The sequence below is a fragment of the Lathyrus oleraceus genome, chromosome 5, assembly GCF_024323335.1.
Source record: "Lathyrus oleraceus cultivar Zhongwan6 chromosome 5, CAAS_Psat_ZW6_1.0, whole genome shotgun sequence".
In the NCBI taxonomy this organism is placed as follows: Eukaryota; Viridiplantae; Streptophyta; class Magnoliopsida; order Fabales; family Fabaceae; genus Lathyrus; species Lathyrus oleraceus.
The window spans coordinates 646,457,331-646,480,885 of NC_066583.1; the positions used below are offsets into that span (position 1 = coordinate 646,457,331).

General features: G+C 33.4%; 1 non-coding gene across 1 annotated transcript; it reads left to right on the forward strand.

Annotated features, from left to right (window-relative positions):
* The first annotated feature begins 14,419 nt into the window (after positions 1-14,419).
* On the forward strand, positions 14,420-14,526 carry LOC127090128 (small nucleolar RNA R71). The gene has a single exon (XR_007791659.1). It is a non-coding gene; the product is annotated as a small nucleolar RNA R71 (small nucleolar RNA).
* The last annotated feature ends 9,029 nt before the right edge of the window (positions 14,527-23,555 follow it).

Here is a 23,555-nt window from a genome sequence, read left to right on the forward strand (position 1 = left end):
GAGCATCAACAGTGTATTTTACAAACAAAAAGAGCAAGCATTGAACCAAACAAAATAACAGAGCATGAAAAATACTGATGAAGTTATTTACAAATACTGATATTTCCCTAAATGAAGAACATACCGAAATGAAGGATTCTTCAAACACTTTCAGAAATGAAATATTCTTCAAACACTTGCAATGCCTGAAACCAAATGAATGAAAATGTTAAGAAATGACGAACAAAACGCAGTAGAAATGACGAACTGAATCAGAAATGAAAAAATGCAGAAATGAAGAACATACCGCAGTAGAAATGACGTTCTGAAACCGATTCTTCAAACACTTTCTGGTATTGAAACCGAATGATTACAATGTATTCTCGTTCGCTGTTAGGGTTCGCTGGAGGGGTTTAATCGCAGGAGGGAAAACAAAAAGAACTGAGAACGAAAATAGAAGTCTGAAATTTAATTTTAATTAGACCTTAGACAGCGCTTTTGTGGAAAGCGCTTTCTAAGATATGTCTTAGACAGCGCTTTCCAAAAGCGCTTTCTAAACCCCCACCTTAGACAGCGCTTTTGGTTTTAATTTTTTTTAATTGAAAGACTTTAAACAGCGCTTTCTCAAAAGCGCTGACTAAGGTCTATATTTAAAAGCGCTTTCTAAAAGCGCTGTCTAAGGGGGGGTCTTAGACAGCGCTTTTAGAAAGCGCTGTCTAAGACCCCCCCTTAGACAGCGCTTTCATTATTTTTTTAGAACATTTTCCGTGTTTTATTTTTATTTTAACCTTAGACAGCGCTTTCTTTTAAAAGCGCTGTCTAAGATGCGCTGTTAAAAAACCTTTTTGGCGTAGTGGTTATATTCTTCCTCTCCATAACTTCATTTTGTTATGGAGTTCTAGGGCCGGAGAAATCATGGGAAATGCCTTTAGCATCAAAGAGTTTTTCAAAATCTTTGTTTTCAAATTCTTCACCATAATCACTTCTGACTTTTACAATTCTGAGATCTTTCTCATTTTGCACTTGGAAGTAGAAGGTAGAAAATAAAGAATATGACTCATCCTTGTGTCTAAGAAATATCACCCATGCCCATCTGCTATAGTCATCAACAATGACTAGTCCATACTTCTTACCATTGACATATGCAGTTTTCACAGGACCATACAAGTCAATGCACAGAAGTTCCAGTAGTCTGGAGGCTGAAACAACATTTTTAGCCTTGAAACACGTTTTAGAAAATTTGTCTCTCAAACATGCTTCACAAAGAGCATCTGAAGCAAACTTTAAATTTGACAGGCCTTTGACAAGATTAAACTTGTTAAGCTAAGAAATCCTCCTCATGCTAAAATGACCATATCGTATATGCCATGTCCATTGCTCTTCATTCACAGACATAAGACATTTTATATTTCTTCAAATCAGAAAGTCTTATCTTGTAAATGTTGTTCTTCCTCTTTCCATTGAAAAGAACTAAGTCATCCTTTTGACTGACATCTTTACAAGACTTTTGATTGAAAATAATATCATAACCATTGTCACTTAATTGACTTATGGAAAATAGATTATGCATTAATCCTCCAACTAAAAGAACATTAGTAATGGAAGGGAGTGTACCGTTACCTACTATTCTGGAGCTAATGATCTTCCCTTTCTGATCACCTCTGAAACCAACGACGCCTCTAGGCTTAAGTTCTAAGCTTTAGAACATATGCCTTCTTCCTGTCATGTGTCGCGAGCATCCATAGTCCAGGTACCATGACTGGTGTCTCAACTCCGCGACTAGGGATATATGCAACATAGACTATCTTGTCCTTAGGTACCCATATCTTTCTGGGTCCTTTTGAGTTAGTTTTCCCAGAGTTCTTAACAAACTCGGGCTTTTGTGCATAATATTTATACATGAATACATGATTAGAACGGGCATGAGGTTCTGTTTTAGCCTTAGGTTTAGAAACAGTTCTACCTTTAGGCCTAACATCATTTTGTTTCCCATAAGGAACAAAATGAGCCTTAAAAGTATTTGGCTTATCATCTTTTTTCAGAATCAAATTCCTCATCAGAATCATAGCCAATACCCCTTATCCCGATCCTGGTAACGCCATAAATCATGGAAGCCATTAAGCTTCTATTCAGAATTTTAGCAAGAAACTTTTGGAAAGATTTATCATACATCTTTATGATATCACCAGAACTTGTATAGGCTTTAGAAAGAATTTTATATTCAAGTTTGAGACTCTTGCATTGAGGCACATCGTTATTTTCCAAAGTAACATTTTCTTCACTCAACCTTGAAAAATCTTTCTGAAGCTTACATTAAGCTTCTGACTCAGATACATGAATCTTTTTCAAATCCTTGTGTTTGTTCAAAAGATTCTGATACTTTTCTAGAATTTCAGATAAACTAAATTCAAGCTCAGATCGAGATAGTTCAGAAAATACCTCTTCAGAATCTGACTTGGATTGAATCGTTTATGCATGAGCTTCTATGGAAGCCATCAACGTTACATTAGCTTGTTCTTCTTCAGAATCATCTTTTGAAGACTCTGAATCATCCCATGTAGCCATAAAACCCTTCTTCTTTCCTATGAAGTTATTTTTGGGTCTTTCTTTCTTTAACTTGGGGCATTCATTCTTGAAGTGACCAAACTCCTTGCACTCAAAGCACATGAGTTCTTTTCCAGCTTCCGCCTTCACGGATCCAGAAGTGGACTCAGAAAGACCACCTGTCCTTCTTTGTCCTATGAATTTTCCTTGCCTTTTCTTTCAGAGTTGATTAATGCGGCTGGACAAAAGAGACAATTCATCTTCTTCTTCTGATTCCTCTTCAGACTCTTCATCAGTTTCAGCTTGACGAACTTTAGCCTTCTCAGATCTTCTTGAATACTTTAGAGCAACTGGCTTACTCTTCCTCGAGCTTAATCTCATGATTTCTTAAAGAACTAACCAGTTCTTCAAGAGAAGTGTTGTTGAGATCCTTTGATAATTTTAGAGCAAATATCATAGGTCTTCGTGCTTAGGTAGACTTCTGATGATCTTTTTAACATGATCATCAGTAGAATACCCTTTGTCCAGAACCTTAAGTCCTGCAACAAGAGTCTGAAACCTTGAGAACATGTTCTCAACAGTTTCTTCATCCTCTATCTTGAATGCTTCATATTTTTGAATCAAGGTAGAGCCTTGGTTTCTTTAACTTGAACATTCCCTTAATGTGTCATTCCTATAAGAAGTGATTGTTGATGTTTTGAAGATGTTAATTGTTTTTAAACGTCTTTCTTAGGAATTTGTGATAGTAAAATTTAAAGGTTTTGATGATTGTAATTTATACGACTAAAGCACCATTCTCTTTTTTAACAAATAACTAATTGTTTTCTAGTGTTGTTTGATGGACAAAGTATCTCTTATACTCCTTTAAAATTATCTCTTAATTATAAAAAACTAAATTATTTTTATTATTTATTCTAATTTCTCTAATTGAATTCATATCTCTCTATCATTTTTTTAAAAGAAATAAGAAAAAGGCTTTGAGGTTTCAGCTAATTTTATTTTTATTCTTTTATTACTAATAAATTTTTCATAATGTTTACTTTTCATTCTTTTATATATATATATATATATATATATATATATATATATATATATATATATATATATATATATATATATATATATATTATAAAAGGAATCCCGTTATCTTATGTTTTTATGCACTTTCCATTTTATTCTATTCAACATTTCTTCACTAGTTGGAAATAATTTGACTAGAGTAAAATGTATAAAGGCTTATCTAACGTTTATATGATTTGTCGTACACATATTCAACCATTACAATTCTTAATTCTATGAAGTCTAATAAGGTTGCAACACCTAACGTCTATTCTTCCTTCCAACAACGACTTTGAAATAAAAGCATTTATCAATTAAGATTGCCACTAATAAATTGATTTTATAACGGTTACAAAAATAATCAAATTAAATAGGCGGTATTTTAGTAATAGTTTCATTAAATTTTAGAGATATTATTGTCTATTTTGTTTTTTATATTTCATTATGGAATTTTTTTATAAAAATAACCCACTTTTTTATTGAAATTCTCAAAATACCTTCAGTTTCAAAAAAATTCGCAAACTACCCCATTTTTAGGAGGACATGCAAATTCAATCAGCGACTCCTATTAAAGATTGAATGGAGACGCCAATTGGATTGGCTAGGGCACATGCCCTATCCAATCCAATTGGCGTCCATGTGTATTACTTGAGAGGAGACGACAATTGGATTGACACCTTAGTGTAAAATACAATTTTTTTTAAATGGTCTACATGATACATAAATTTGAAATAAGACCAATTGATATTAATAAAATTTTCCGTTTACACAAAAAGCCTAATGGTGATGACCGGGATCACCTAACCGACCTTTGGTCCCACATCCCCTAGCTACCCTAACCCACATTGATGATTCACTACTGGTGTTTGAGCATCTGAGGGGCCAGGAGCGTCACTACCAACTACAGGAGATGGTCTGTTTAGGTAGTCAGACGAGTTGGCATAGTCTTCAGTATGCATCGAGGGTGTACCGACATAGCTGAGTTCATGACCCATGCCAGAGTAGTTGGGTTGTGGTTGACTCATTGGTGGACGACCGAGACAGTTGAAGGGAGACATGGGTGTGAATGATGCGTCGAGGAAAGGTTGGAAAGGTTGTTGGGGTGTTTGGTAGAGATAGGGTTGTTGGATGTTTTGGTTTTGTGAGGTTTGGGCTTCTTGGCTATGGTAGGAGGAGGAGCGGTTGGTGTTGAATGATCGTTGGGTGTTCTGGCTAAGGCGGCTTTGGTAGGGTGATGGGGTGGGTGCGAAGCGATGTTGGGTCTCAGGTTGATGGTCAATTTATTGGTGGTGGTATGGGGTATGCTCTTGGGGTTGGGTGTATGGCATGTTTTGGTTGTATGTTTGTGTGTTAGTTGAACGGAACGTTTGACGGACGGGGGATTGTGTGTATCCGGTCTGACACTGTTGTTGGGGGTTTGATGTTGAGGTGACATGTGTGTAAGTCATCTGACGTGGGTCGTAGAGGTACATATCCTCGACGATGAACTGAAAACCAACCGATATGAACCAAGCCATATAAGTACGACTTGGTTTTTCTTCATTTGGCATGATTGCGTCAGTCCAGACATGGTCATAGCGGTGCTTCCATTTACGACACTCCGATCTTGCGAAGCTTTGCCATGGATTGAAGTTCCATTGGTCGTTAACTTTGCGCATATTGTAACACCCCGATAAAAATAAGATAATTATTTAAATTGAGTTAATAGTATATTTATTAATTTAATTAAATAATTGGATTATTATTGGAATATTATTGGGATTATTATTATTGGATTATTATTATTATTATTATTGGAATTATTATTATTGGAATAATAAAAGTTGGAATTAGAAAAGGTCCCATTTGGTAAAAAGAGGTTTTCACGTGAAAACAGAGAAACGACTCAAAAGTGGAAAAGGGAAAAGGGCAAAGAGCCAGAGAACAAGGGTTGAAGAGAGGAAGAGCTCGAAGCTAAAGGATTGCCGGATTAACTCAGGTAAGGGGGGTTTATCATCGTTTAATGGGTATTATGGGATAACATGTAATGGGTAGTGATAAACCATTGATTTGACTCTGATTGGAATGATGTATGCTGAAATTTGTGAAATATTGGATGAATGAAATTTTGGATTATAATTGAAGGAAATTCGTAAGGATTAGATGGAATAATGTTAGAATTTGTGAAATTGAATAGGGTATGATTCGTATTAGATGATATGAACGAATATTGTGTGAAATTGGACTGTGGGAGGTTGAATTGGAGAGATCTCGTAGCAGAGAAAACCATAGCAGATCTGGAAATCTGGTTTCTGGTCATACGCGTATGGCACTAGGCAATACGTGTATGAGCTGGTCTGGTACGCGTATGGCACTAGGCAATACGCGTATGGATGAGGAAGATGATGATTTTAACGTGGTTTGGTCTCTGTTGGTACGCGTATGGGGAAGTGGTACGCGTAGCATACGCGTATGAGACAGGTGATACGCGTATGGGATTGGCTGAGAATGGGCCATACGCGTATGGGACTAGGCAATACGCGTATGGGCAGAATTGTGATTTTTCTGAGCTGTTGTTGTGCAGTTTTGGTCGTTTCAGCTGAGTAATGTAATTTAGCTGATGTATGATATATTAGGGATTATTTCCCGTTGTTTTGAACATTATAGGTATTAGTAGAGTGTGCTAATACTGTGATTGATTATGTGACATGACATAATATGATTCTGTGATAATTGTATTGATGATGTATGATGGTGTGCATAATGTTGTGAATATATCTATTATGTATGCAATTGTGGATGGACTGTTTATGGCTTAGAGTGTGAGCATATGTCCATTGTGAGTTGTTGTTGATGTTTGCATTGCTAGGTGATGTAGCGTGCATATTGTGGCCTTTATGGTGGTAGCTAATTCCCATGGTGAGGAATTAGTGAGTAAATGATTGTGGATTGTTGTTGATGTTTGCATGCTAGGTGATTAGCATGCATAGCATAGCCCTTGGGGTGGTAGCTAATTCCCATGGTGAGGAATTAGTGAGTGAGTCACTAGGTCTCAAATGAGTGGGACTAGTGAGCTTGGTAGCCGTATCTGGATTTGATCGGTGAGGTTGAACTATATGTTCACGAATAGTCGGTACCGCATGCATGGAGTCTCATTGCATAATGTATGTATGTATGGCGTATAATATGAATGGATGTATTCCAATATTATACGTGTTGTTTTGGTGATTGTGTTGAGTATGATTTTGGAGTTGATATTGCCGTTACTGATTGTGTGATCTGATTAGGGTGATTGAATGTGTTAACTTACTTAACATTACATGATAATTTATAATGTTTATTATATCGATTGAGGAACTCACCCTTACAACTATTTTTCAGGTAACGAGCAGTGATTGAGTAGGAGCTAGTGCTTGGAGTCTAGTGTAGTTCCTTAGTGGGTCATGCTCTGATAGATGTAACATCGGGACGGGATGTTTTACCTTGTTGAATAATTTTACATGTAATGTGTTACATGTTTTGCATGATTGATTTGATTTCTATCCGCTGCGTATTGTGCAAATGCTTTATGTTTTGAATTAATAAAAGAGCATGACAGTTATTATGGTGAATGGTGTGAAATGATTGTGTGACACCCTTAATTGCATATTTACTCTGATTGATATATTGATGTTTTAAATTAAATATTTGGGGTATTTTAGAAGGGTGTTACACATATGCCATTCTCCTAGGCTTGCTGGGGGATCTGGGATGTTTTGGGGCATACCGAACTGCAACTTCACACGATCACTGTTGTGCATCTCCACAGTTGTGAACCGTATTATCGGTGTGCATGCAGTCCATACGACTGTGTCTTCAGCGTTGACCTCATGGTCATGATCTAAATTAAGGTATGGACGCCAAATGAACTGAAATGTGAAAGAAGATAGGATTATAATCTAGGTAGAAGAAGTTAACAAATTATTACGAAATAAATTAAGTTACTATCTTTACGTTTGTTGGTCGAAGGTGATCCAACGAATTGCGATATTGAGTAATACAGTGTCTAGGACATCTGTTATAACTCATACCACGTGCAGACCATCTACATCAAAAAGGTAAGAATATTAGTTAGAGATGATAATATTTAAAGAAGTAAGTAAAGATATAGCAATTTAAACAACTTACTTTTGTGCATAAGGGAATGTGAAAGGGTTGTTGTTGACGGGTGCTAGGGACGGTAGTCTTGACCAACCTCATGCTTGTAGAAAACCAACGCATCCAGAAAATGTAGATGTGTCTTTGTGTGAGTTTTTGCACAAGAAGCTATAGAGATAGTCTAGACAAGCAGATCCCCACTTGTAACTTCCTATTCTATCTACATGTCTAAGTAAAGGTAAATACATAATATGCGTGCTAGAACCACTACCTTCGGGAAATAAAAACAAATCAATTAACAACATAATGTAACACCTAGTTTTTATTATTCGAGCATCTTCGGTAGAATGCTCATCTAAGTATAAACTATTATAGTATGACTTAAGGCGTGAAAGTAGTATACCTTGACCTCTTGAGTTATCATCTAACAAATCAGTCTCCAAGAGGTCCATGCAAATTGAATTTGCATAGTTGGTTTTACCATTAACAACCTTACCTTCAATGGGCAGTCCCAAAAGCATGTAGACGTCTTCTAACGTCACGGTACACTCACCGGTTGGGAACCAAAATGTGTGTGTCTCTCGACGCCATCTTTCGCATAAAGCAAGAATGAATTTGTTATCTACGGACCAAGACAAAATCTTGCTTATATGACCGAAACCGACGAGTTCAACATGAGATTGAATCATCGGGTCCATATGGACATGTTCGTGGACTCGAGTCCGGAACCTTGAAACATCCTATAAAAGAAAGAGCAAAAAACTTGACTAAGTTTGTATGTTAAAATAAAAGGGACTTTATTAAAACAAATAACAAAAGAAAAAACTTACATAAGTTGCTATGTTTGTAACCGTTCCTCTATGTGATTCGCCTATTGTGAGGATAGACATTTTGTCGGGGAAGAAAGCGGTTGGTGCAGATGAAACTACAAGAAGATGTTGCAGATGAAATTGTAGAAGAAGTAGTGAGAGTGATGGTGTGGAAGAAGTGTTGATGGTGCGAATGTATTTATAGGCAAATGAATGGGAGCATAAAAAGTTGTGCTTGCATGTTGTCTCCAATTGAATTGGAATCCATGTGCAATTTGTACATGGTGTCGCCATTCAAATTGGCGTCTCCATAGGGACATGCATGCAAGATCTAGGTCTGATTGGTTGGTTTCGAGGTCTGCATGCATGCTATGACAAGGTGTCACCAAATGGATTGGCGCCCATGTCCAAGGAATGAATGGGGGCGCCAATTCAATTGGAGTATGTGTATGCATGTGTGACACGTGATTGTCCTCTCTCTTGCATGCTGAATGTCACTTCTTAATAGCTTGCATGGTTGACACATCATTTCGGACTAGCTTGCATGTGCAACACATCACTTCGAACTAGCTAGCATGTGAGACACATAATTTCCCTATTTAAGTGTCTTACTATTAACATCCAAGACACATCATTCACATTCATATGCAGCAAGAAAATAGTTTTCATCTGCACAATGTCATCTTCACCAAAATACAGTGTCAACGTTCACTGCAACGGTGAAATATACGAGTCTGAGTTATATGGTTTTTGTTTTCGAAACACTGATACCATTAGACTTACGATCAAGAGAAATGCAACATTCTTGCATTTGAAAAAAAGAATACAATCCTGTATAGGATCGGGTATTGTGTCAAAGATCACGTATCAAAATCCAATATTTTTTTAGAATAATCAATGCAAGTTTTTCCCGCTTAAGGTACGAGACGATGAAGATGTCGAATGCATGTTTGTTAGTCATGAACATTCAGGCTACAACTGTATTGATTTGTACATTACTTTTCAACCATGTATACCGTCTCAGTAGTCTTAAATAACCAGTCAGGATGAATCTGGTTAATTTCTCTCCACAATGGTTAGATGACGTCAACCTAGAAATAGAAGCAGAAGTGGACGTCATTGATGAAGAAGAAGAGGAGACCGAGATACAGGTTGATCACATGCTGAACAACGACATTGAAGATGATGATCAACCACCACCAATACCTCCTAGTCATTTCTACAATCCGCCTCAACATATGACAAATATGAATATGCACGATGATGATACATCCAACAATGTTTTCTATAACCGTATCCATGATTAGAAGGCGAATTAAAGGTGGGAGACATGTTTCGTACTAAAGACGAATGTGTGCGAGCTATCAAAAAATTCCACATGAAAAACTTTGCTGATTTTACAGTAAAACACACTGATTCAAGAAGGTACGTTATCAAATGTCGTAACATCCTTTGTAAGTTTCGGTTGACTGCGTCTTACAAAAAGAAAAACGACTCTTGGGAGACCGCTTCAATAGACCCACCTCACAGTTGCATTGCAACTAACGTTGAACAAGATCACCGTAAACTAAGCGTTGCATTAATATGTCAAGACATTTTGCCGTTGATTAATAAAGACCCATCAGTGAAGGTGAGTATAATTATATCCCATATCAGAACAACATATAATTATACGCTGTCTTATAAGAAAGCCTGGATTGCAAGGACAAAGACTGTTGAACATGTATTCGGCAACTGGGAGGATTCATACAAAGAATTGCCACTATTTTTATGGGCCCTAAAAACATATGTCTCAGGAACTGTGGCAATTATGGAGACATTTCCAGCAATGATGTCAGACGGAACCTGTGTTACAAGTAATAGAATCTTTCATCGTCTCTTTTGGGTGTTTGACCCATGCATCAAAGGTTTCGCATTCTGCAAACCTATTATTCAAATTGATGGCACTTGGTTATACGGAAAATACAAGGATACTTTGCTTATGGCGGTTGCACAAGACGGCAACAACAATGTCTTTCCCGTTGCCTTTGCTCTGGTTGAAGGTGAAACGGCTGGTGGATAGGGTTTCTTTCTTCGACATCTCAGAACGCATGTGGCTCCACAAGTCAATCTCTGTTTGATTTCTGATAGACATGCTGCCATTGAGAGTGCCTACAACAACCATGACAACGGATGACACGATCCTCCTTCTACCCATGTCTATTGCATTAGACATATTGCATAAAACTTCATGCGTGCAATAAAAGATAAGAATCTTCACAAGAAGGTGGTGAATGCTAGGTATGCTCTAACTCAGCCGTCATTTCAATATTATCGTGATGAAATTAGACTGTCTAATGAAGACACATGGAGATGGCTAAATAACATACCAATAGAGCAGTGGACAAGGGCATTTGACAGAGGTTGTCGATGGGGCCACATGACAACAAACCTTGTGGAATGCATGAACGGGGTATTCAAAGGAATTAGAAATCTGCCAATGAACGCCTTGGTATGATCGACCTATTATAGGTTGGCTTCTACGTTCGCAACCAGAGGTGAAAGATGGAGTGCGGTGTTAATGTCCGGGCAAGTGTTTAGTGAGTGTTGCATGAAAGTCATGAAAGATGAGAGCATCAAAGCTAGCACACACGCTATAACAGTCTTTGACCGTTATAGGCAAAATTTCAGCGTCTAGGAAACAATGGACCACAATGAGGGGATACCAAATTTAGCCTATGCTGTTAGACTAAACAGAAGTTGGTGCGACTGTGGAAAATTCCAAGCCTTCCGCATTCCTTGCTCCCATGTCATTGCAGCATGCGCTTATACTCGTCAAGACGCTTACAACCATTTATCTGATGTGTACAAGGTCGTCACCGTCATAAATGTATATAATCAAAGCTTCTCGGTACTACCAATGGAGGAATACTGGCCTCCATATGAAGGTGATATAGTTTGGCACAACGACGAGATGCGTAGAAAGAAAAAAGGAAGGCCAAATAGCGCACGTATCAGGACAGAAATGGATTCCACAAATAAAATGATAAGATTATGTAGTATCTGTCGTCTACCAGGACACAACAAGAACAACTGTCACAATCGAGGAGCATCATCTGGGTCTTAAGCTTTTTGTAACATTGTATTTCTATAACCTTTAATCATTATATATCATTAAATTTTTGTTACAACGAGGTTCACAACAAACATCAGTACAAATAAGCTATTTGAAAACAAAAATATTTCTAACTGATTACAACACTCAAATTGATGTCATCTCGACCGAACATCATTTCCCTAGTATCCTTATCAATCTTCATTCGCACCCAACCAAAGATACTTTCGAGTCTCTCAATACTTCTAATTTTCCCCTCTTATGGTATTTTCCCATCTAACCAACAAACCAGCTCCCTCTTCAGTTGATCGAAGTAGAGATGTTCTAGAACGTCATCAGCATCTGAGGTTTGTCTCTCGCATAAATAACATTTCCGTATCGGCGAGGAACACCAAACATGATTGCCAAATGATTAAATGAAATGTGGAACAATGACTCACACAACACATTTATTTATAACAAAAAAAAATGTATTTTACATTGAGGCGCCAATCAAATTGGCGCCTCCTCTCAAGTTATACATGGGGGCGCCAATTGGATTGGTTAGGGCATGTGCCATAGCCAATCCAATTGGCGCCTCCATTCAATTTTTAAGAGGAGTCGCCAATTGAATTGGCGCCTCCTCCTAAAAGTAAGGTAGTTTGAAAATATTTTTGAAATCAAAGATATTTTGGGAATTTCCTTAAAAAATGGGTTATTTTTGTAAAAAATTCTTATTATGGAATAGTTACGTTTTGTTACATTTTTTATTATTTCATTTATGCAATAAAAATCTGAGTACTTTCTGGTTGGCTTATTTAGTAATAACATAATATAATATAATAAATTGAATAATACAATATAGTATAGTATATAATGAATTTAATTAAAATATATTGACGATGTAAAGAAATTTTACTGATCAATTAATCATAATTGTTGATTAATTTAAAAAAAATTATTTTTATTTTAATTTTTTATAAAATAATAGAATTGAATGATTATATTATATGGTGTAAAATTTTTTATACCGAAAGTGCGTATCAATTAAAGTTATAGAATATAAACAAGATCGGTTTTGATTTTTTAGAGGTTCAAAATAAATAATAAAAATGATCTTTAATAAAAATATAATATTTTAAAAAAATTATTATTTATTTAAATTGTAGATATTATCAACAACATCAAAATTAATTATTTATATGTGTAACTAACATAAAAAAAATGTCATGTTTTAATCAATATTCGATAGCAGGGCAGTCTCAAAATAATTTGGAGACTCTTTTCCAATTTTAACAATCGATCTTTAATAAAAATAAATAAAAAGAGTCATATTTTATTTTAGTTATAATTAACATTAAAAATTTAAAAAGAAAAAAAGTATATATAAATATTTCTAATTATAATTAAAAATAATATTAATATTATTAAAATTTTAATATAATTATAAAATGACTAAATAATATATCCTTCTATATAAATTAAATACATATAGTATAATAGTGTGTATTATTTTATCATAAAAGTTTAATTAAATGATTGATTTAGAATTTGACTTTATTATAATTTAACTAGTCGTATTGTAACTTATTTAATTGGTCACTGCGCCACAGTTGCATCACTGGAAATCGTTTCAAGACAACTTATATATAAAAATACATTTTCTAGTTCTGAAAAATCAGAAAATTTAGTACTTTCCCTCAGGTGGGGTAATAAATAAATCATAGTAATTCACCAACCAAAGAGTTAGTCAATAAAATAAAAAGAAAAAAGCCTCACCAACCTAGGAACTTATAGTCTTTACCTCTCAACAACCAAATTCTAATAGTACTTTTAAATTAATATTAACGTTTATTATTTATTTCAAATTAAAATGTTAGTTAAGTACTTTTTAATTAATACGCAATAGATATGAAAATCAAAATCAAAATATATTGGAGTTAGTTGGTGGTGAGTGGTGACACAAATTCAAAACTTTAATAATTATGTTGTTGATAATTTTACATAAGATGAAATAAAGAAGATTAAAAGTTATATTAGTATTAGCATGACCTTTCGGATTACACTGCGGTTGGTCAGAAAATATTCTCGGTGGGACTATTGTTATTGTTTGTTATTGGGCTACGTAGGAAATTTGGATTTCTAGCATTTTATTATGAGTAACCATAGAGTCAATCTTACTTGCCACTTGCTTAATTAACTCATTTGTGTGAACGTTCTGGTTTGTAAACTCTTTGTTCGGTTGGTTTTGGGTTGCATTAAATTTCTCCATCATTAGTTTGAGGTTTGACTTTTTAGGTGCTTGAGGAGTAATGAGAGCTCCTTTTTGATAACGTGGAGGAACAACATTTGCTGGGTTTGGAGAAAACAACACATTGTTGTTCTTATAGGAGAAATTTTGATGGTTTCTCCAACCAGGATTATAAGTATTAGAGTATGGGTTACCTTGGGCATAATTTACTTGGTCGGACAGAATGTCATCCAATATTTGAGAGTGTTGTGTCCAGGAGTTCCACATAACTCTCAATTAGATGTTGCGGCAACTAAGGTAACTGCTGGAGTTACGGTTAAACTCTCGATCTTCTTAGTGAGGGCGTCTACTTTAGCATTGACATGGTTTATGCCATTTACTTCATACATTCTGCTCTTTATCATAGGGTTTTCTCCAGAAATTCGCTCACCTCCCCATTGATAATGGTTTTGCGCCATATTTTCTATGAATTGATAGGCGTCTTCGTAGGGTTTATCCATTAGAGTTTCACCAGCTGTAGCGTCTAAGGTTAGTTTGGTGTTGTACAATAGACCATTGTAGAAAGTATGGATAATCAGTCATGGTTCAAGTCCATGATATAGGCAGAGACTCAACATATCTTTGTATCTCTCCCATGCTTCAAAAAGAGTTTCGTTGTCTTTCTGCCTAAATCTTTTAATTTGACTTCTTAGCATAGACATTTTGCTAGGTGGAAAGTATCGTGTTAAGAAAACTTTCTTCAATTCGTTCCATGTAGTTATGGAATTAGATGGTAGAGATTGGAGCCAAGTTCTGGCTCTATCTCTCAAAGAAAAGGGAAATAGACGTAATCTTGTAGGTTAGGGATTGACACCATTAGCTTTCGACGTGTCTGCGTACTGCACAAACATTGACAAATGAAGGTTCGAGTCTTCTATAGGGTTACCAGAGAACTGGTTTTGTTGCACAGCTTGCAACAATGGAGGTTTTAACTCGAAATTATTTGCCTCAATGGAAGGAGATGCAATGCTCGAGTTTGACTCTTCTTCAGATGGAGCAGCATAGTCTTTGAGAGGACGATTATAATTTGCAGCAATATCAGGAGTTGTTATATTGTATTCTAAACAAAGTTGTCTAACTCAACGTCTTAGAATAAAACACTCGATTTCGTTTATGAGTTGTGTTAGCTCGTCCCTCGAGGAACGAGTTCCTGGCATGCAACCGACGAATAAAAGGAAAAAATATTTGCCTTAGTCTATACTGCGCAACAAAGGATTTACGATACTGACAAAATTGATCCCCGACAACGACGCCAAAAACTTGATTGCGACTTAGTGAGTCTATCGAAATATCTAACTGTAAGTGCACAATTGTATCGTGTAGTTTTAAAATATATTGAATCCACAGGGACCAATAATCAAACTTATCGTTATCTATTGATTCTATGTAAATCTAAGGCTTATGACAAATTGATTTAAGGGAAATTAATACTAAAATTAGTGTAGGTAATTCCACATCTACTACTATCTCCGATGTAATGCTTGTTGATGATCTTAAACACAACCTTCTTAGCATTTGCCAACTCTGTGACAAGGGTTTTAAAGTACTTTTTACTAATATTTATTGTTTATTTGAGAATAATGAGAAAAATGATTGCTTGTTTAAAGGTTTGAGAGTCAATAATACTTATATGTTAAATTTATATGATATGTCCTTGGTTGGTTCTAAATGTCTTGCTACCATAAGTGAAAACTCTTGGTTGTTGCATAGGCCGTTAGCTCATATTAACTTTGACTTACTAATAAGGTAACCTCAAAGGACATAGTAATTGGTCTTCCTAAAATGAAGTTCACGAAAGACAACCTATGTGAAGCATGTCAAATTAGGAAGAAAACAAAGGTCTCTTTTAAATAAAAAATTGTAGTTTCAACATCTAGACATCTTGAACTTCTTCATATGGACCTTTTTGGTCCTTCTAGGACCAAAAGCTTAGGTGGAAACTATTATCGATTTGTTATAGTTGATGATTATTCTAGATTTTGTTGGGTTATATTTTTGTCTAGTAAGAATGAGACCCACCAGACTTTTAAACAATTTGCTATATTGTTCCAAAATAAAATGAACTTGAAAATAGTTTTCATCTGAAGTGATCACGGAGGAGAGTTAGAAAGTATTCTCTTTGAAAAGTATTGTGAAAAATATGGTATTGAGAACAACTTCTCGGCTCCTAGAACTCTACAACAAAATGGGGTTATGGAGTATAAAAACCGAGTTTTAGAGGAGTTAGGGAGGAGGATGCTTAATGAAGGTAATTTACAAAAGTACTTCTGGGACGATGCTATTAGCACAGCGTGTTATGTGTTGAATAGGATTCTGATACGTTATATTCTAAAAAAAGCCTATGAATTACTTAGAGGTAGAAAATCTAATGTTTCTCACCTTCATGTCTTTGGATGCAAATGTTTTATTTTGAACAATGGAAAGGACAGTCTCGGTAAATTTGATGCTAAAGCCGATGAGGGTATCTTCCTCGGATACTCACAATCTAGTAAGGCATATATGGTCTATAACAAGAGGCTACTTATTGTTAAGGAGTTCGTTCATGTATCTTTTGATGAGTCTTTTCTTATAAATATTGGGAAAGGTATGTCTTTTCATGAAATAGGTGTGTCTTCATATGATATTCTCGAGGAAGCTGATGAAGGGATTGATAAACCTCAAACGGATGAAAATGAGAAAGTAGAAGATGATGACCATGAAGAGGAAAAGGATGAAAGTATGACTGCAGTGGATAACCTTCCTTTGACTTGGAAAACATCCAAAGATCACCCTATTGACAGCATTCTTGGAGATATCACAAGAGGCGTGATAACATGCTCTAAGATAAGCAACTTTTGTTATCACTTCGCTTTTGTGTCACATATTGAGCCTACAAATGCTAAGGATGCATTACTTGATGAGCATTGGCTCACAACTATGCAAGATGAGCTAAATCAATTTAAAAGAAATGATATCTGAGACCTTGTCCCGCGTCCAAAATATCATCAAGTAATAGGCACAAGATGGGTTTTTAGGAACAAGTTTGACGAAGATGGAGTGATAACCCGAATTAAGGCTCGGTTAGTCGCTCACGGGTATAATCAAGAGGAGGGTATTAACTATGAGGATACTTATGCTCCAGTTTCCCGACTTTAGGCTATATGCCTTCTTATTGCCTTTGCTTGCTCTAAGAATTTCAAATTATTTCAAATGGACGTGAAAATGTGTTTCTAAATGTTTACATTAATGAAGAGGTATATGTTTCTCAACCTTCCGGTTTTGAAAATCATGAGTATCCCTATCATGCTTTAAAATTAAAACGCACTTTGTATGGTCTCAAACAAGCATCTAGGGCTTGGTATGAGCGACTAAGCAAGTTTCTTTTATTAATCAAGGGTACTTAAGGGGAAAGATTGACATTACTCTTTTTATTAAGCACCATGGAAATGATACTTTTATTATTCAAGTATATGTTGATGATATTATTTTTGGATCTACTAATATGCAATTTGTCAAAGAGTTTTCTAAGCGTATGCATGAAGAGTTTGAAATGAGCCTCATGGGAGAGTTAAATTACTTCTTAGGTCTTTAAATCAAACAACTTAATGAAGGAACATTTGTTTGTCAAGCAAAGTATTGCAAGGACTTGCTAAAGAGATTTCACATGGTTGATGCAAAGTCGATTGACACTCCGATGGCTACAAATTGTAACTTGGAAAGAAATGAAAATGGTAAGGATGTGAAAGTGAAGAAATATATAGGTATGATCGGTTATCTTCTATATCTGAGTGCATCTAGGCCAGATATCATGTTTAGTGTTTGTATGTGCGCTCGATATCAATCAACTCCTAAGGAATCACATCTCAAAGCCATCAAACCTATTTTTAGGTATCTTCATGGTACTTCAAATTATAGGCTTTGGTATTCCAAAGGAAGTTATTGTAGCTTAGTTGATCACACCGATTCCGATTTTTCCGGTTGCAAATAGGATGTGAATAGTACTAATGGGACTTGCCACATGTTTTTAAACTCCTTAGATAGTTGGCATAACAAGAAACAAGTTTCGGTTGCATTGTCAATTGTTGAGGCGGAATACGTAGAGACCAATAATTATTGTGCTCAAGTTTTGTGGCTTAAACAACAATTACTTGATTTTGATATAAAACTATGTCTGATTCCAATTATTTGTGACAACACTAGTACCACTAACCTAACTAAAAACACGGTGCTACATTCTTGTACTAAGCATATTGAGATTCATCATCATTTCCTATGCGATTATGTTGAGAAAGGCAACGTCGTTTTTGAGCATGTTGTTAGTAAAAATAAACTTGCCGATATTTTTACAAACCACTTGCGACCGAACCCTTCTTTACCATTCGACGGGAATTAGGGATTATTGACATCTCGACTCTTGCCTAAACGTTATGTTAATGCACTTTGAATATACCTTATTCATCTAACCTTCCTTGAAAGGCATACTTCATAAAAGTGTATTCCTCATCATTTTACAAGCAATGTACTATCATTTCATTTTCTGTTTTTATGTAAGCTTTTCCTTTCATATGTTGTTTATGGTCCATATAATTGATGTTTTTGACGTATAAGATAGTTCATGTATGTTTACTTTCAAAAATGTCTAATTGATGTATGTCAATTTATATGCTTATATTGAATTTATGTTATCTTCATTTTAATTGAAATATAGTGATTGGTGCATCAGTTTGTTATCTATTTTCTTATGAATTGTGATTGAACATATTACATTGTTAATAATATTCTTGATTGTGTGTCATTGTTATGTTTTCATCTCTGTTTTTGGTTTGTGTGATGGTACTTCGTTTATCGTCTTGCTAGAGCACATGTGTATGCAACACTTTGTTTATCACCTTGCTAGAGCACATGTGTGTCCATCACGTGTCACTTTTGTAGCATCTCAAGAGTTTTGTGTTCACTTTGTTTCCTTCATTGTTCATGTTTGTGTTTTGTTTAATTTTTTTTTTTGCATTCGTTGTAGCAATTATGTTCTATTGTTGCTTCCTTTGCTTGTATTTATGTTTAGACATTCTTATGTTCAATATGAATATCATTCTATGTGAGTGCTATCTTGTTGATTCTCTTATCTTTGAAATCCGCCTCTGTGTGGTTTATATTTGTTTATGCGTGTTTTATGATGCTTCTCATAAGTTGCTTCGTTTCTTTTTGATATTGTCAAAGGGGGAGAAACAAGATAAAGTTAAGGATGCATATATTCAGGGGGGAGCTATTCATTACTAATGCGTTATCTTAAGTTTTGCCATCATAAAAAAATGGGAAGTATGTGAGTACATCTTCAAATAAGTTCCATTAGGAGTGTTTTGTATGATGTCAAAACTATGATTCTTTAGTGTTTGTGTACATTGGACGGTATCCTCTTATTCTTTATATGAATCTTAGCATTAGGAACCATACAAGTCGCTGGGAACATCTTTGAAAAGACCCATGCATTAAACAAGCATGAAAAATTAAGTTTTATGAAAAATTATTGGTCAGGTCGACACATGCATATGATAGGTCAACACATACGTAAACATGTCGGTATATAGTAAAATTTTCTAGGCTATATGTCGATACATCCTTGCTACAAGTCGGCATGTATACTACAATATTAAAGTCTGTAGCTTTTATTTCATGTGCTGACTCCACAGGTCGACACATATGAGGCACATGATCTTGATAGGTCGACAGATGACCTTGAATAGGTCGACCTATGCCTCGTACAGGCCGACACATGACTTCAATAGGTCTATCTATACGATTTTTTTGTTGCATTTTTTCATACTTTCTCAAAGTTTATTGCATTCCTTTTTGCTCACATTCACCCATGCATATATATACTTTATACCTGCATCATTCTCTAGTAATGTTTCTAGAGTGTGTAAAACCTACATGAATCCAGGATTTCAAAGCAAATCATCATCTTCAATTCAATCTATGCATAAGAACAATAAAACTACACATAATTATTTTTGATTGGGTGTCATCTAGATTATGATTGATAACATCCAATTAGGTTTGTTGTACCGAGAATACTGGGTTGAGATCTTTGAGGGATTCAAATCAGAAAACCGAGGTGGATTTTTCCTTCAAGATCTTTAGGGTTTAAAGATTTTGGACAAGATTGTGCAATCCGGATCCGATCGAGTGAAAGGCCTTGGGACAAGGTGTGTCTTGCAAGGGAGTAGCGTGAAACGATGAATCGTGTTGACACATCTTGGGTTCAACAAGTGTGCACTTGAGATTAATTCAGTTGGGTGAAAGCCTTGAGACAAGAAGGTCGTGCAAGGAAGTAACAATAATAGGTGAATTGAAGCGACATTATTGGTGACTTGATCAATCTTTGATCAAAGTTTTTGGAGGTGTTAGAGTCAATAATAAACTTAGGGTTTGTGGAATTTGATCTCTCATCTCTTGTATGCATACATTTGCAAAGTAAGATTTATTATAATAATATCTCAATTCGAATTCGAATGAGGGTAGACGTACCCATAGTGACGTCGATTGGGGAACTACCTAAACAAATTTTTGTGTACTCTCTCTCTTTTATTTTTCGGTTCCCAAATTGTTGATTACTTTGATCTCTTGATCAACATTGTTTGGATAATAATTTTTGAACAATTTGTGAAATTTGTGTTATTGTAATAATCACATACCATTTGATATTGATTGGATTTCTAAGAACTACAAACATTATACAAACATACAAACTTTATTGACCACACGCAAAGTGTTCAACAAATTGTTTGAACTTGTTTTTTGTGTGTTGTTTTCATTAGAGATAGAACTTTACAATTATAGAGTATTCAATTAGTTGTTTAAATAGTTGTTGATTGACTTGTTGATTATTATCATAATATTGACACATTTATGCATATCCGAACTTTTCAATAGTAGGTTCGGTTAGACGATTTTTTATCCGAGAAATATTTGAAAAATATTTAAAACTTGCTTTTGCGCCGTAATGTTTTTTGAATACTGGCTTAATCATTGTCAAGATACTTTTTGTCTTTCATTATGTGAGAATTTGAAAATGAAAGACCATTGCTTTCCTTATGCTTAACTTACATATGAAAAAACTACCTCTTCGTCGTAGTTAAATAGTGGTGGCACATATTATAACTTTTGTTATGTTATTTTCGTTGGCTTTGTTTTAGCTTACTAACATATATGTTTTTTAAAAATTATATTTCACAATGACTTCTATTTGCATTGTTATTTAGTATGCATATTCACAGCTGTTTTTCTTTTGCAGCTTATTTCCTGGAGGCTTATCGTCCTGTTAGGAAATGAGATTTCTTCCTTGTGAGAGGAGGCATGAGAAATGTGAAATAATCTAAATTAAAAATGTTAAACTTTAATATGACTATTTCTGAAGTTAAATATATTATTTGTTGTGATTTGTTGAGATGATAAACCTTTTGACAATGATTATTTACCAAAATTAAATTAAAATCTTTTTCACACATTATTATGCTTATAAAATCAAATCAATAATGACCAAATTAATTTTTTTGATATTATATAATTGTTGCAGATTTATTAATTTTAGAAAATCATGATTTTAATAATTGTGACATTAACGAATCTTATTTACTCTACACAAGTAGTGATTATATATAATTGAAATATTTGGTATAGTTAAAACTAAGGTTTAATTTTTAATTTTAAATTTAGATCAATTGTAACTTTTTTATAACTTATTACAATTACATATTAATTCCTTTAAACAACAAATATACACGACACACTTCGGTATCACATATTTAAATCACTTTTTTTTTTATAATTTCAACATAAAAAAAAGCATCACATAAATTATAATTTATTAACATAAAACAAAAAAATAATAACAGTTTACTTTTCCAAGATAATTATGTTACAAATGAAAACTATTTATTGTCAAAACTATTTATATAAAATGTATAAATAAAAACTGACCATAATTAATGATTTTAATTATTTAATTGAAAAATATAATTACCATTTAAAATTATTTATTCAATTTTTTAATATTATGGATAACATTTATAATTAAGGGACATTAAAAATATATACTAAGTGTACTAAATAATATAAAGAATAGTATTATAAGATTTTTACTTATTTATTATATTAATTTTGCGGTATATTTATAAATGAGAAAAATGTATTATTGATTCAAATATTTTTATAAAAGATTTTTTTTTAATTGTTGATGTAAAGACTTTTATAAAAGAGTATTATTGATACAAATACTTTTATAAACGAAAAAAAGTGTATTGTTGATACAAATAATATTATAAACGAGAAAAAATATATTGTTGATACAAATACTTTTATAAACGGGAAATAAGTAATGTTGATTCAAATATTTTTTTAAGCGGGAAAAAGTGTATTGCTAATACAAATATTTTTATATACGGAAAAAAGTGTATTGTTGATACAAATATTTTTATAAATAAGAAAAAGTGTATTGTTTATACAAATATATTTATAAACGGTATACAAATATATTTATAAACGGAAAAAGTATATTGTAGATATAAATATTTTCATAAAGAGAAAAAAATTTATTGTGGATGAAAATATTTTTATTAATGAGAAAAATCTATTATAGATACAAAACAATTTATTAACGGAAATTTTTTATTGTTGATACAAATAATTTCATAATTTGTTTAGTGATATATTTATTTTATTTTTGAAAATACTACTTGCATCAATGCATAATGGCTAGTGCATGTAGTATTATTCATCTATATTTATAATTTTGTGAGTATTTATGATCGGTAAAATAAATTTTGAAACTCACAAATGAGATTTCGCAGTCTGTAATATGAATCTAGATGGATCCTTTGCGATAGCATTTATTATTAATTATTCATATGCAATTGATTGTATTTATGACAACTTTAATTCTTTTAATAAATTGATATTTTATTTTTTTATCAATTATTTATTGAAATGAAGTTGTAATGCATAAAAAAAAATATAAATCCACTTATAATTAGAATTCTATATCCATTTCACAAAAGTCAACCAAAAATTACATTTTTGTAAATATTAATTAAAGAATATAATAAAAAAGATTTATATTTTTTAAAAACGTGAATACAAAGTTAGAAGTGAATTTTATGTTAAAAAGTTTCTCAATATTTTAAAGAAATAATTTATATGTAAGAATTTTTTTTTATTGATCACTCATTTAAAAAATTGTCTTTATAAACTAATTAAATAAGAAGCAAATATTTATTAGAGAGACAAAAATAAATGATGAACACATCAATTGCTTTAATAATAATTTATTGTATATTCATGTATGTGATAAATATTAAGATGTGCATAAACTTTAAAATATATTTATATCATAGAGTTTCTTTCAATTTAAAATGCATCCATTTATAATTATTGTTTCAAAATAACATATATAAATAATAATTTAATAAATAATAAGTATGTTTTTAATTATCTTAAGAGTATCACGTGATAATTTGTAATTAACAAAGATCACATTTTAAATAACAATTGAATTATACTTATAAATAAAAATAAGAAAATAAATTAATTTAAATACATATTTATGAATAAAAATAAATGATTATGATATTAATTAATGTATTAACTAAAAAAATAAAAATATTTTGGATAGTAGTGCTAAAAAGTAATAGATATCAAATTAAGAAATTAA